General features: G+C 42.1%; 1 protein-coding gene across 2 annotated transcripts in view; it reads right to left on the bottom strand.

Moving 5' to 3' along the window:
- The window catches only part of JAG2 (jagged canonical Notch ligand 2), an 88,474-nt gene that overhangs the window by 49,760 nt on the left and 24,017 nt on the right, over positions 1-14,697 (bottom strand). The window lies entirely within an intron of this gene.

Genomic DNA, 14,697 nt, shown 5'->3' with positions numbered 1-14,697 from the left:
TAAATTAAATTTTTATTATATTATTATTATTATTATTATTATTATTATTATTATGGCAATGGCTAACCTGTGACCATCCAGATGTTATTGGTGACAGATTATGGGAGTTGTCCACCAACATCTGGAGAGCCACAGGTCAGCCACTTTCTAACCTGAAACAGAATTCCAATTCAAAACTTCCCATAAAGCCCATACCACTTGTTTCAACCTTGCGGGGGGGGGGGAGGGATGCGGGTGGCGCTGTGGTCCAAACCACTGAGCCTCTTGGGCTTGCAGATCGTAAGGTTGGCAGTTCGAGTTGCTCTGTCCCAGCTCCTGCCAACCTAGCAGTTTGAAAGAACACCAGTGCAAGTAGATAAATAGGTACTGCTGCGGCTGGAAGGTAAACAGCGTTTCCGTGCGCTCTGGCACTCATTATGGTGTCCCACTGCACCAGAAGCGGTTTAGTTATGCTGGCCACATGACCTGGAAAACTGTCTATGGACAAACGCCGGCTCCCTCAGCCTGAAGCAAGATGAGTGCCACACCTCATAGTGAAATTTGACTGGACTTAACCGTCCAGGGGTCCTTTGCCTTTACCATGTCTAGGTGGGCTGGTCATGGCCAGGATATGCTACATTGGAAGCCCATATATGTTGTTAATCGAGCTCTTCTCAATGAAAAGTCGGAGGGAAGCTGAGCAAATACGGCCTCCCAAAATCTTCACCCAATTTGTGGGGGATCATTTTGCTAAATATTCACCAGATAGAATTTCTTAGGGGTGAGGTTCACCATTATTAGTGACATCAGCACAACCCTTGCTTCCTTCCCAATGTTTTACTTTTTGCTGCCATTGCAGGAATTGTGTTGGTAATTGGGCTTACATTTTCTATCCTTCATAATGTCCCAGACCAAGTATCATCTTGGGGGCATTGTGGATTAAAAAGTGGCAGGTTCCATAAAGAATAATGGAGAATTTCTAACAACATGTCTCTCCTTTTCACACTAGATAAACACAAATAATGCAAATATTCGGTTTTGCCAATAATTAATGCACACAACTATTCATTCACGGCATGAATTATCCACGTGAAGTCATTTCAAAGTTGCTCATAAGAAAGTCTTCACACATATTGGGACCTAGGAGTTTTAGCGTAACAGCTTCCTTGAGTGACAGCAGCCTCAAGCAAGGTATTTATCTCAATGGTGCCACTGGTATTCGCGTGAAAGGTGTTTCTAAGGAGGATCTAAGACACTACCAAGCATAATATCATTATATATTGCTTGAAGGCAATATAAATAAATAAATGCCATAACTCCTAATCGCTTCTGTGTTGCCTCTTTCCCGGAATGGGGTATTAATATCACGGCTGACATGGCCATAGCTGGTTTAGCACCTGGGTTGCTGTGCTATTTGGACAGATCCTGCGAGCAGCAATCCCTCCCAGCTGGTGCAAAGGGAGAAAACCCAGAGAGAGAGAGAGAGAGAGAGAGAGAGAGAGAGAGAGAGAAGATTGAGTGCATGGAATTGGGTTCCTTCTTGTAATCACAAAGTTGAACTCAAAAGCTAGGTCAGAGATACAGTAAACCGGAACTCAGTCTAACTTTAAACCTGCTCCCCTTGAACCCAAACTGAACCCTATCCCCACACCAAAGCTGGCAACCATGCAAAGTAAGGCATTATGTAACAAGTGCTCAGAAGATTTGTTTGGGGACAACCGTATAGAAATGGAGACCTGCTCTATCAGGTTTCTGCATTTACCTTGATCCTAGGCTGTGCTTTTTTAAAAAAGGGGGTACTCAAGGGTACGCAGTACCGGCACCACTTTTTGTCGTTTAAAAATGTGGCACTTATTGTAACAACTTCATGGTGAGTACCAGCACCTATCTTTCCTAGAAGAAGAAAGCACTTTCTTTTCCTACAGGAGGAGGACAGAAGGAGGGAAATGTAGAATTTAGTACATGTTTTGGGCTAAAGTTTTGTTTCAAATAAATTGAGTGACCAGGGTTTGGGTCAGAAATGTCTGGGCGGATTGCATTACTCCTCAGAGTATACTTGTAACTGGTCCTTTCCTCGTTCCTTTGGACTGTCTGGAGTCCAGCTTTGCTTTCTGTTTTTCCATAATTCTGTGTAACTTCTGAAGTGGAATCAGCACCTCTTCCCCTATGGGATCAAGTGAGAGCTCCAAATGAAGAGGGAACATGCACTTTCATGAGGAAGATATGAATGAACCCCTGCTTTACATGTTAAAACAGAAGCATAAAAACAGGAAGCACAAGTTCATTTGCACTTTCCGTTTCCCTCAATTGTTCAACGTCTGAAGCCACTCATATTCTGTGTCCTCAGTAGTCAAACATGACCGGATATGAGAATGTAACATGTGTAATATCTGAGTTACATATTCACGATTGTCTTAGTTGGGGCAATAAAAATTTTAATGATGGAATGTTATGAATCAGAGGGGATAAACCAGTTTAAGAGTTAGCGTCCAAGCCAAAATCAAACTGGGAGACAGTGTGGATAGACATGAGCCCCAATTTTTCATGCTTTGACTCTGTTGAAAAAAGTAGGTGCGCACATGTCTCTGTGCAACAATATAATAGAGTGGATTCCAACATTTTTATTTCTGGGGTGCGGGGGAGGAAGGTTGATTTAGGAAAACGATTTAAACACTTTTAATTTAAGGCTGAACATTTAAGAGGCTAACGTTTAGAATATCTTTTTGTTGGCAAGCGTAGCTGAATACTGTATGAGTTTATTCAAAATATTAGAAAATTCCATTTGCAAAACTAAAAATATATTATTAGCTTTAGTTCTAGCAACCACTGCTTCTGTGGGGCAAAAGAGTGTTTGCTTCAAAACATGGTGCTCATACAACATAATGTGCATTGCAACAGCACATGCATAACTCACTGAAAAATGTTCTGCACACAGTAAACAATGCCCCCCCCCCGAAAGCATATATGCACTGTCAACTGTTAAAACAGAAAAACATTTTACAACACCTGATCAATTTGATGAGCATTTTCCAGCAAGACTGGCATTAACAATCTTGTGCTATACTAGAAAAGCACACAGCTGAGTTACATATTTCTCGAACTGGGAATATATAGAAGCATTCCCAGAGCATGTAAGCACAACACAACACAACACAACACAACACAACACAACACATGCTTATAAAATGAAGACATATGACCCAAAGCCTGGTTTATTCACTGAGGACTGTTCTGCTTAAGTAAACTATGGTGTCTTGTTCAGTCTTGAAGTTTCCCCCAAATCATATCAGAACTTCTTTTTATGCTCCAGCTACCTTAACGCAGAGATTTGGCTATTGTGAGCTTATTGGATTTCAAAGGAGCCAGCACTTCATTTCACTTTACAGTGCCTGTTGAGTATTTTAATATTTGCTCTTTGTATATACAAATATGTTAAGCTGTTACCTGGAGGACAACTCCAGAACAAATAAATGCATTCTTGGCTGTCAAGCAATTTTAGATAGTTTTCATCAGGGTTCAGACTTCAAGAGCAATCTCCTTATACACACATGGTATGCATAAAAGGGAACTAGGCCCAGGTATTCTTCTGAAAGTTCATTAACCGAAAGTTCACTAGGAACAAGTAGATCAGGATGAATTCAGTAAAGCAGATATGCTCTCCAGAAATGAAACACTGCGTTATTCATTCATTTTATTTCTTAAAAAAAATTATAGACCGCTTTTTCATGAAAAGTATAAGAGCGGTTTATAACAAAATGCATAAAACCATACAGTAAAAACAGAAAAAGTTAAAAACAAAGGTTTTCAGCCAGCATAGGCATTAAAAGGCAATTACAGTTGCAGGCTGACCCCCCTACAGAAACACTGGCTTTTTAGTTTACAAAGGCAAGAGACTGCACACTGCAGGCTCTCAAGTCCTTTCTGATCAGATCCCAAGGTATCAGAATCAATCATAGTGTCTAAAAGTTTGATGGTACCTATAACAAAAGGGTTGGAATGCTAGGCCATTTTGGATTGATTTCCCCAGTGATTTTTTTCTCTTTAAAAAACTGAACCCATAGGTTTTCCAAACCCCCAATACTAATTTTGTTTAAAGTACACCATGTTCAATTTATGCACTGTATAAATCCATAAAAATGTTCAAAATGCTGAGAGGAGCTGAACTAAAGTATGTGATAAAAAAAAATCAATTAAGTGCACTTACAGTGGTTTAAATGCTATATTCAAACAAACTAAAAGCTAATATGTATCTTTTTAAAGACACAAGACAAATGCAGCAGCAGCAGCAATGTATATACTTCCCTGCACTGCTTTAAATTTAAGCAAAACAAATGCATAGAAAACAGATACATCATGCATAACTTTTGGGGTATGTTAGTATACATTTAAGCACAACTAAAAAACAATACCTGTGTGCTACACAGGGATAATCTGCAAGCCTGTGTGAAAACCGCACGATTTGACTGGTACTGCAACCAGCCATTCGTTTATGAAGAAGCATTGTTATAAATTTCCCCCTGAAAAATGTAATTTTTTTCCAGCCTACATCCCTGATTCCACCCATTAATGACTAGCATCCAACCTTGATCAGCACATCATAGTGTCAGGAAAAACAGTAACGTCTGCATAAATACTTCTCTATTAGTAACGCCAAAGCAGTATCGGCTTCACCTGGGAAGAAGCAAAATTTGCTTTATTTTTCCAGGTAATCACTAATCCCTGCCCTGAGATGTCATTTAGAGGATGAGATTGAGAGTGTTACATACCGCTTCCTAGTACACTTTATGTCTGTGACGTTACTCCATCAAGGGCACCCACTTTGAACACAACATACAGTGTGGCCCAGAATCCTATCAAAGCTTCAAGTGAAATACACCAGTGGATCCGCTGAAACACGGCTGTTGAGACTTCCAGAACTGCAGCTGTGATGGGCCCCCCGTTCCCTATCAAAGTGCAGAAACAGAGGGAATTGCCTTGCACCAACATCAGACTAATCAGAGCTCAGTATCGCCTGCAATGCCTGGCAGAGGCTCTCCAGAGTTTCAGACAGGAGGTGCTGGAGACTGAACCTGGAATGTTCTGCATGATAGCAGATACTACGCCATTGAGTGATGGCCCTCCTGAGTGCACATCTGCTTCAATAGTCACCTGTGCTGATCCTGTCGGCAGGTATATGCACTATCAGGCTGACTCTGACACTGTTTGCAGCATTGGTGCAATGCAGCTTGGGTGAAGGCTGCTGCTCTGGCTGGACATTGCCAATGGCTCCAGAGGTGAATAACTAGCAAGTGAATATTAAGGACAGGCATCCCCAAACTCGGCCCTCCAGATTTTTGGGACTACAATTCCCATCATCCATGACCACTGGGTCCTATTAGCTAGGGATGATGGGAGTTGTAGTCCCAAAACATCTCGAGGACCAAGTTTGGAGATGCCTGATTAAGGACTAGCAGGCAGGAAATGAACAAGGAGCAATACTGGTTGCCCAGCCCAGATTTGTTAAAATTGGCTCCCAATTGCTGGCATGTCCCCCATTCTTCCCTCTGCTTTCCAAGGCCAGCCACTCCCAACCTCATACACCTATAACCAATGTAACGCTGATCTACTTTACAGGATGTCCATAACAATCAAGATATGTGAAGCATGTTGAACATTCAGAAGTACTGCATCAAATAGGATGGAAACCCCTGTTTTTAGGAGTTCAGGTCAAAGTTTTTAAGCTTTTTTAGGGGAGCAAAAGTTGATGAGCTTCTTGGGGGGGGGCAGTGATCTACTGGTGATCTACCACAGATCTACTGGTGATCTACCTGGGTAAGCGAGGTGCTGGGCTTTGGGAAGGAGATATGAGGGCTCTGACAGAGTCCTTCCAAAAGCCTAGTTAGAACTTTCCCAGCTTTGGGAAAGAGATGGGAGGGCTCTAGGAAAGCCCTCTGGAAAGGAAGTGAAAGGGCTAGGGAGGGCATCAAATTTAGCCTTCACTCCCCCCTGGATGACAAAGCATTGTGTGGCCTACAGGTTCTGTGTCTACTGTAGCCCACTTGGTATGAAAAGCTGGACCACCCTAACTGAGAGTGTCTGACTAGGACTTGGAAGACCAGAGTTCAAGTCCCTCCCCCAACTCAGCCATGAAAATCACTGGGCGACACTGAGCCAGTCACTGAGCCTCCCAACCTAACCTGCCTCAAGACGTTGTTGTTGTTGTTGTTGTTGTTGTTGGGATTAAATAAAGGGAGGGAGAACGGTGTATGCAATCTTGAACCTCCTTGGAGGAGGTGGGGTATAAATATACAAACAAAAACCCGCGTATGTCCTTTAGCAGCACACTACATACTTATTTGTGACAGGCTTGTTGAGAACAGCAGGCTGCCTCAGCAGGTTAGATCACTACATAGCTCCATCTGAAGCAGGGCAGCTCTATGAAAGTACAGTGGTACCTCTGGATGTGAATGGGATCCGTTCTGGAGCCCCGTTCACATCCTGAAGCAAACGCAACCTACGTCTGCGTGTGTCATGATTTACCGCTTCCGCGCATGCACGTGACATCATTTTGAGCGTCTGCGCATGCGGCGAAACCCGGAAGTAAAGCACTCCATTACTTCCGGGTCGCCGTGGAGCGTAACCTGAAAACACTCAACGTGAAGTACATTTAACCCGAGGTATGACTGTACACACATGGTTCTCCTTGGTCTTTCTCGCTTCAGAGCCAACAACCCTAAAGGAGGGCGAAGAGTTATAAACAAGGCAGCACTATGAGGGCAGTACATGCGGTTTTATTTGTCCCTTCCCTCTCCTGCTGTGGAGTTTGGCATAACTGTTATAGTAGCATGGGGGTGGGGAGGAAGAATGGCACGGGTGCAGGCAACTGGCGGCCGTCCGGAGTAGTTGGCTGAGCTAATTTAAGATGCCACAGATTGTACTGGTTACTAAATCCTCCCTGCCTCACACACTAACAACCAGCCTTCTCATGTTTCACTATAAATATCTGGTTTTTTTTTAATGAGGAACCTCGCTTCACAGAGGTAACAGTTCAGTGTGCCATGGACAAGTTGTTTTCCAAGTCCAGGAAAGGTTCCTCCATCATAGAACTTTAACTTAAAGCATGACACTGAAGTCTGAACAGACAGAAACATCAAGTTTTTAAGTGGTTCTGACTGACAAGGTCATGGTGAGGCATCAAGGCTGCTTTTTCATTTGAAACAGCAATAAGATCTATACAAATGTACAACTTCAACCCAATGTTGTTGCCTCCCAAGGCTTATTACAAAGTTACTGAGGAGACAGATGCATTCACATTTATTCTCCCACCAGTATTTATGAAGATGTGAAAAGTAAATTTAATTCACAACTGTTATTATTTTTGCAGCTGACACAGAGGTGGAGTTAAACTATTGCTCCGAGTTTTATTTTTGCTTCCATGCAAAGAAGGAGAAGCTTGGGTCACCTCATGCTTCCCTGCATTGGAAAAGGATGTTGCTGCCTGGAAAAGGGAATTCTACCCATTTTGAATTCTACCAAGCATGACAGCAGTGACAATATGCAGAAGGCGATCATACTGGTGGCCAGAGGAAAATGCCACATCAGATGAATATTACCAAGAATAAATGGCAAGTAGGTTTGTTTTGTTTTGTTTTAAAAATACCTTAACGTTAAGCTTCTTCTTTTACTGCATTACCAGAGTTTACCAAAACGGGCACTTCGCAAATCTGTTTGTGTACATGGTGCTGAGCACTATCAATACTGAATTCGCACGCACACATCCCTAGCCCTGTACAAAAGCGGGGAATATCAAGTCGGGGCAGCATCTAAGCTGGGTGGACTTCATAGCTTTGCATATGCTTGTCTTTTTTGAAAAGTAGTGGCTGAGGAGGAAGGGGGCCGCCAGGGCAAACCCCCACAGAAGTCACTACATGTGCCCATAAGCTCCTGCTGCCAAGCAATGCCATTCACAAATGATCTCGGGCCACTACAGACCCAATACAATCGGAGACAGCTGTGTCACAAGTACAAATAATCTGAAGCAGACAACTCAAGTGGGTGAGGTAAGTCACTAAGGGATGGATACATCTGTTTGTTTTTGCTGCTCATTATTTCAATCTTAAATTCAGTTTTCCACATCAGTTTATTTTTTTCCCCACCAGCATTTTAGTGTGAATTTGTAACACACATTCTTTGCAAAGCTACCCCTCCCCAAGCTGTAGCTACAGGGGGGCTAGCTGTTTTTTGACCCAGGTGAAGCCTCCAGAGGGGCGCCATTGAAGCTTTCAGCCTGTGTGTGTGTGTGTGCGTGCACGCGCGCAAATGCACTTTGGGGGTGACAACTGGGTCTTTGACCTGGGTGAAATAAAGCCTAGTTTTGCTTTAAACCCCGCCCCCCCATATAACACCTTTTTGTATGTTCCCTAAAATATGCATTTTTGTACATATTACTTGGCTGGAGAACTGCACTGCAAATAATTTTGGTGAATGGAGAACAATTTTGGTGAATGGCTGTTTCAATTAGCTTATTTTTTTAAACAGAAACGACGCTGACTTTCCTTCCCATTCCTGTAAGTCACAAAATAAAGGGTTTTTATATATGTACATATATAACACAGCTGTAGTCCCACTGCCATGTGGTAGTAGAATGCACCAGTGAGCAGACCATCCCATATTGGATTCCTTCCTATTAAATCTTATTTGGAGGCCCATTTTGAACAGGACCTATACAGAATCAAAGAGACCTCTAGAACTCATTGTGTTCCTCATATCATGCAATGCAGTCCAGAGGAGTGGCCACAAACTTGGTGCCCTCCAGATTTTACAGACTACAAAGCCATCATCCTTGATCATGGGACTATATGTTGGCTACTCCTGCTAAAACATTACTCTTTTTACCACGCCCCCAAATGAGCATTAACAGAATCCTCCCTGGAGTCTTTTTTCATGATAGCTTCCAGAAAAAGGATACCCTCCATACACTTGCATGGAGGTGGGCCTCAGTCTCAAGTATAAATGGCTACACATCATGATGGCTACCAGGTTCAGATAAGGAATGTCTTTGAATTGCTGGGAACCAAAAGTGGGAGATGACTATTGCCTGAGGAATGTATGGAATTCACTGACTAAATATCTTGCAAATTCTACCTATACCTTGTCAGACATATGGAAAATATGGCAAAGCTGACTCAGCAATAGGGGTTCTACAGATGTTAAGACTCGTTAGTTTACAGAACTTGCTACTAGAGATTTAACACAGCTAATTTCAGATTATAAACTTTATAAACTCCTAATTCTAGTTATATTTTCAGCCTTCTCTGAAATACATTGCAAACTAAGCTTCAAGAATATTCCTCTTTTCCTTTTTTAAAAAGGAAGACCTTAAAAAGTTAAGGCTGTGTAAGTTAGAAAACAAAATGTTATGGTGATGAATGGGAAGAAAGCCTTCTTTCAGATAAAAAAGTGAAGATCTAAAAGGAGGTAGCAACACAATTCGAAACTTTCACTGTTAAAACATAATCTCTGTAATACCCAACTTTTACAACACAATAGCAATTCAGCTTCAAGCTACTCAAAACCATAAAAATGTAAATTTTAAGTTAGCTTCCAGAATGGCCACCAATGAAAACTCCTCTACACACCCTTTACCAATCTACACGATTCAAACTCTGCATAGTATACAAATATTACATTTAAAGCACTGTTCAAGCTGCTACCCGAAGCTCTTTATGATGTCAAACTTCGCAAAGTACACTTGGAGAGTTAATATCAGTGAGAATGACATCACATCTTCTGCCTGCATAAGCTGTTATAGCCAACAGATTTAAAATGTTCAGGACTTGCATAGTAGCTAAAGTGGTTCTGATCAAAGCATCCTAAATCCATCATCTCAATATAAAGGACACCTGAGTCTCCAGCTAAACTCAGGAGCACTCCCCTGCTGCAGACCTGTTCCTTCCAGGCAAGTGCAACCCTGTCCAGGACTGGCCATCTCCCCACCTCCCAGACGTGCAACTTCAAGACATACTTGGCTATACAGGATATAACCTCAATGTATTGGCCCACATCCAGCCTATCAATGCCTCCAAGGACTGGTCTGACACCTCCGAATAGAGGATAATCCTTGCTGTAGCAGATCAGCTACAGAAACGACCTGCTTTTACTCTCCCATTCCATTCCCTATTCTTCATTCTAAGAACAATTTGAGACAATAATAGACAACTTTGCAAAGGAATATGGAGTTTTTACATTTGGTTATGCACAGTATTCAACTGTTGGCAGCAATTCCTTTGAATTCTAAATATGTTTACAGTACCCCTAATGCTGGCCCTTCTCATTGGATGCTTGGAATAATGGCTTCCCGCAGCAGTGCATACATCTGAATTGGCACTAAGCCACCCCAGATCAAGTACAAATTCCAAAAGTGTAGCGGCTCTTGCAGCACTAGTTTGAGTCGTAAGACCAGCACTAATGAATGTACACAACCAGTGCTGCCGAATGGCTCAAAGGCGCAGGTGCCTAGGAACTTTGGTTCTGGTACCCAGGGAATTTTACCAGTCCTGGCTGTAGTGGCCCCCTGCACAAATGCTTCCTTTGATCAAGGGCTCTACAAATGCGGTGGTCAGATGAGACTAAGCCTCCAGGCTCATTGACAGAAGCCCCCGTCCTGGATAGAATACACGGCAGCAAACAAATCCCCTTCCCCTCTCATGAATTCTCCTAAAACTGCACAGATTGGAGGCTGACCCTGCTCCAAAGCTTATTGACAGTTGACTTTCCATGACTCTTGCATCTGCCAGCTTTAGGAGTGATCACAAATAATGGCATGGAATATCCACACAAGATTGAAGCATACCTCAAACCATATTTTAGAATATTATTATGCAACACAGAGATAGGTCTCGCCAAGTGAGCATACATCTATCACACAGCCCTGGCCAAATACAGATTTCCCCCCCTTGATGCTTACACTGGGCACATGTAAGTCCACATTTTCATTACGCACTTCCCCACTCTTTGTACATGCTTCTGCAATAATATACCGGTACTCAACCCACATTTACTGAAACATACAATTCAGATGGCCTATGCCAGGAGGATAAGAGCCTGTTTAAAATACTACAAAGCACTAGAATATAATGCGATGTTAGAATCAAGATCAAACCTTCCAGTGGTGGCACCCCTGCTTTAAAACTCCTGAGGTACAATTAGAACAAATGGCAGCTTTTGGCATCTGTTAAAAAACCTGCCTATTTACACAGGCATTGACTGAAGTTTAATGTCAAATTTAATTGTTGTGCTTTATTATTTGGTTGCAATTTTCTGCTGTACATATATAAAAATTTTAGTTGTCATCCACTCTGGAATTGGTTGTGTGTGTGTGTGTGTGTGTGTGTGTGTGATGACCAGAGATAGAAGAGCTTTAAATTTATTTTTAAAAAATGCTTCTTGTACCTCATTTTGTAAGCATATTATTATGAAAGCAAGCCAATCATTTCAGAATCAGTCAAGTGGATTAAAAGGTCAGTTGTGTCACCACAGGCCTGGCCTCACTCTAAAAATCCCTGCTCCTGAGTAGCACAACATGGGAGCCATGAAGTAAGCATTAATATTGGGGCGGGGTATGTGGAATTGCTGGTTGTGGTTTCTAATTTCACAGAAGGGGAACCATAGAGCACTCATGAGAACAATTCCCCCCCACCAAAGTCATACCAGGCATAGCGTCTGTATCAGCTCACCATCCTGCAAGAAATTCACAAAAATATTCACAACACACAATACTGACCATTAAACCAAGGCGAGGGGTTTGTATATCTATTATCAGAACTGCCATTTTTATACTTGTTTTGTTAGGTAACTGCTAGCAACACAAAGGAGTACAAGGACTATATGCTACCAGAAAAGTAACAATGGCACATCTAGTTGCTCAACCTTATTAACTTGTCATTAGAGCTGTTATATATATGAATGCTGTTCATATCTTCCAGGTAAGCAACACTGGCATCACAACATGCCGACATATCTGATCAGGGCTGACTACTTCCTCAGGTCTTGTCCACAAACAACTAAACAGGAAAAACTGATTGCACCATCCTCTGGATCCACAGGATGCGGCCCCATTAACCTGAGCCTGAAGCAGTCACCTTAATGCAAATAACGTTTTATAATTAGGACTGCAAGCCACAGTGAGTGTCTCAAATGGATAGAATGGCATGCCACGAACGGTGTAAATAAATATGTAGTTGACATATATAGCACCATGTTAGGCCAGGAATTTATTGACTTGCAGAGTATTCTACATGCTTCCAGCTACCAACCTGAATACACAAGCTTTGCATTGTCTATTGCAAACAGGGCCGTAGCTAGGGGAAGGGTGGTGAGGAGGGCCAAAATTGCAAAATCGGCAAAAATATGCCCATAAATATGTCAAGTAAAATATCCATTATTGCCTCATAAGAAAAGGTTTTAAATAGAGGGTGAATTGAATGGGTGGGGTTGGGGTTTGGAGGAGAGGAAGAAAGAAGAGCTAATTTGTCTATGGCTAGGGGGGCGCAATCTGGACGGTTCTGCCAGGGGCACAACATCACCTAGCTACGGCTCTCATTGCAAAACTTTTTATTCTCCCACATGTGCTCCAGTTAATAGAACACAACACTGGCCAGGTTTAATAATGCCTTGTGTGTTAGATTGTGCGTGTGTCAAGATGCCTAACTGTGCAAGTCCATGTGGTCCATCTGAATGGCTCCCAACAAATATTCCAGAGAGATATTGAGCTAGAAACTTAACCTCTGGCCTGAAACACGTGTGTGTCCACAGCAAAGCCATTTCTCTTTGCTAAGAGGTAACATCACAAGACATCACCTACCAGGTTATTAGTATTCATGATTTTAAAGTTTGCGTAAGTTAGTATGTCCTGAGTCAGAGATTACAATGAACATATTTTGAAAGATACTCCTCTGATAAATGGATAAATTCATCGTCAAAGATTAACATTTTGTTTTCGGGAATGAATCATCTCTGTTCAACTGAGCAAGATACTGGTGATGGAAGAGTGATTAATTGATACTGCTGGTTTAATTCATGTTTGCACACAAGCAGTGAGTCTCTCAGTTATCAGAGAAGGGAGGAAACACAGTTTAGGGTGGGTGACATCTGAAGCCTCTCCCCAGTAAACCAATGAAGAGGCTACCCAATGCTGCTGAGGAAGCCCTGTTCACGTGAGTCTCATTACAGTACACACATGTAAGTTGAAGAATGAAGGGGAAATTGTCCTGAATGTACAGGTTTTGCACTCTGAAGTGTGTAGAGAACCTTAGAGACAAACTGAACCACCCTAAATTCTGCACTGGCCAGGAAAGGAAAGCAATTTATATCAAGGTTTCAGAAGTGGGGCTCCCCCCCCCCCTTTTCAGACATTATTAAATCTTGGCCAGAGATTATCACCAGCATCACTCTCACCTCCCAGACCCACAATAGGAAACCAGTTTGACAAACTGATTCCTGTGTAGTAAAACATGTGAGGGGAGGGAATGACGACCAACTCTTTTCCTGTTAATAAAGTAGATCCACTTTTGAAGAAGGAAGTGCAACACAATAGTTTTCAGCTCTTCACAAGAAATGTGAAGGATTGGGAAAAAATCATTTTTTCCCCATTAGAAAATCTGGAAAAATTGGGGAACACCGGAGAAAAACCCCATATAAAGAATTTTCTCCTTTGGAATTAAACACTTTTAAAACAAGGTTTTATTCATCCAACATGCGCAGTATGAATATTTTACACGCAACAGTCTTCAGAATTAGACAGTGATATGGGTCTTTTAATATTCATTTGGGATTGTTTGTGCTCTTGATACTAAAGGGGTGTCATATGCATTCCTGCATTCAAGGTAATTTGCATCCTCATCACATGACACCATTAGGAATCTGTGTATGGACAGAAGAACTCTCAGATGCCTCAAATACAGAATTAAGTTCAGTTCAGGTTACCTTGCTGTGTGTCCATCAAGAAAAGAAGAATTATACCACTTGTATATATTATGCAAAGTAGAATAGGTTTTTTAAAATATCTGAAACCTTGGTCAGCATCTCCACCAACCCCTGCTGCTTGAGGTTAACATGGATGAGATACAGCTAATTTCTTCAAAACATCTGAGTCAGAAGAGACTGGGCATGGTCTAGATAGAAGGATGTCTGGATACAGTTGTGGAATGGATGAGGACTAATAAACTGAGTTTTAAGCATGAGAAGGTGGAGGCCCCAGGATGTGTGTGTCCCATGTCCAGGAATTTTGCTCATCCTTGATAGGGTTTAATAACCCTCTGAAGTAACAGTTTCATACTTTGGGAATGCTCCTGGAACCATGCTCCAGGGCTAGCAGCACCTTTTACAAGCTATGGCCATTCTTGGTCAGGCCATGATGATTCACGCACTAGTAATCTCAAGACTGAATTATTACAATGTGTTCTGTGTGTCTGGCTACCCTTGCACCTGGATCCTTGCACCTGGTTCAGTTGTTGCAGCTGGTACAAGACAGTTGATGGGGATAGATTACTGCCAGCACATAACTGTGGTGAATAAAAGCTTGCACTAGCTGCCCATATGTTACTAGACCCTAAACAACTTGGATCCATGATATCATAAAGACCACATGTTCCCTTATACTCTTGCCTGATTCACTGAGATCTTAGTGGGAGTCTCTGTTGGTGGTCACCCTTGGCTCGGATGTGTGATTCCTAATTGCCA

Source organism: Podarcis pityusensis (genome assembly GCF_964106645.2).
Source record: "Podarcis pityusensis genome assembly, chromosome: 1".
Taxonomy (NCBI): domain Eukaryota; kingdom Metazoa; phylum Chordata; class Lepidosauria; order Squamata; family Lacertidae; genus Podarcis; species Podarcis pityusensis.
Note: the sequence above shows the minus strand (reverse complement) of the source record. Positions and strands in the feature narration are given on the sequence as shown.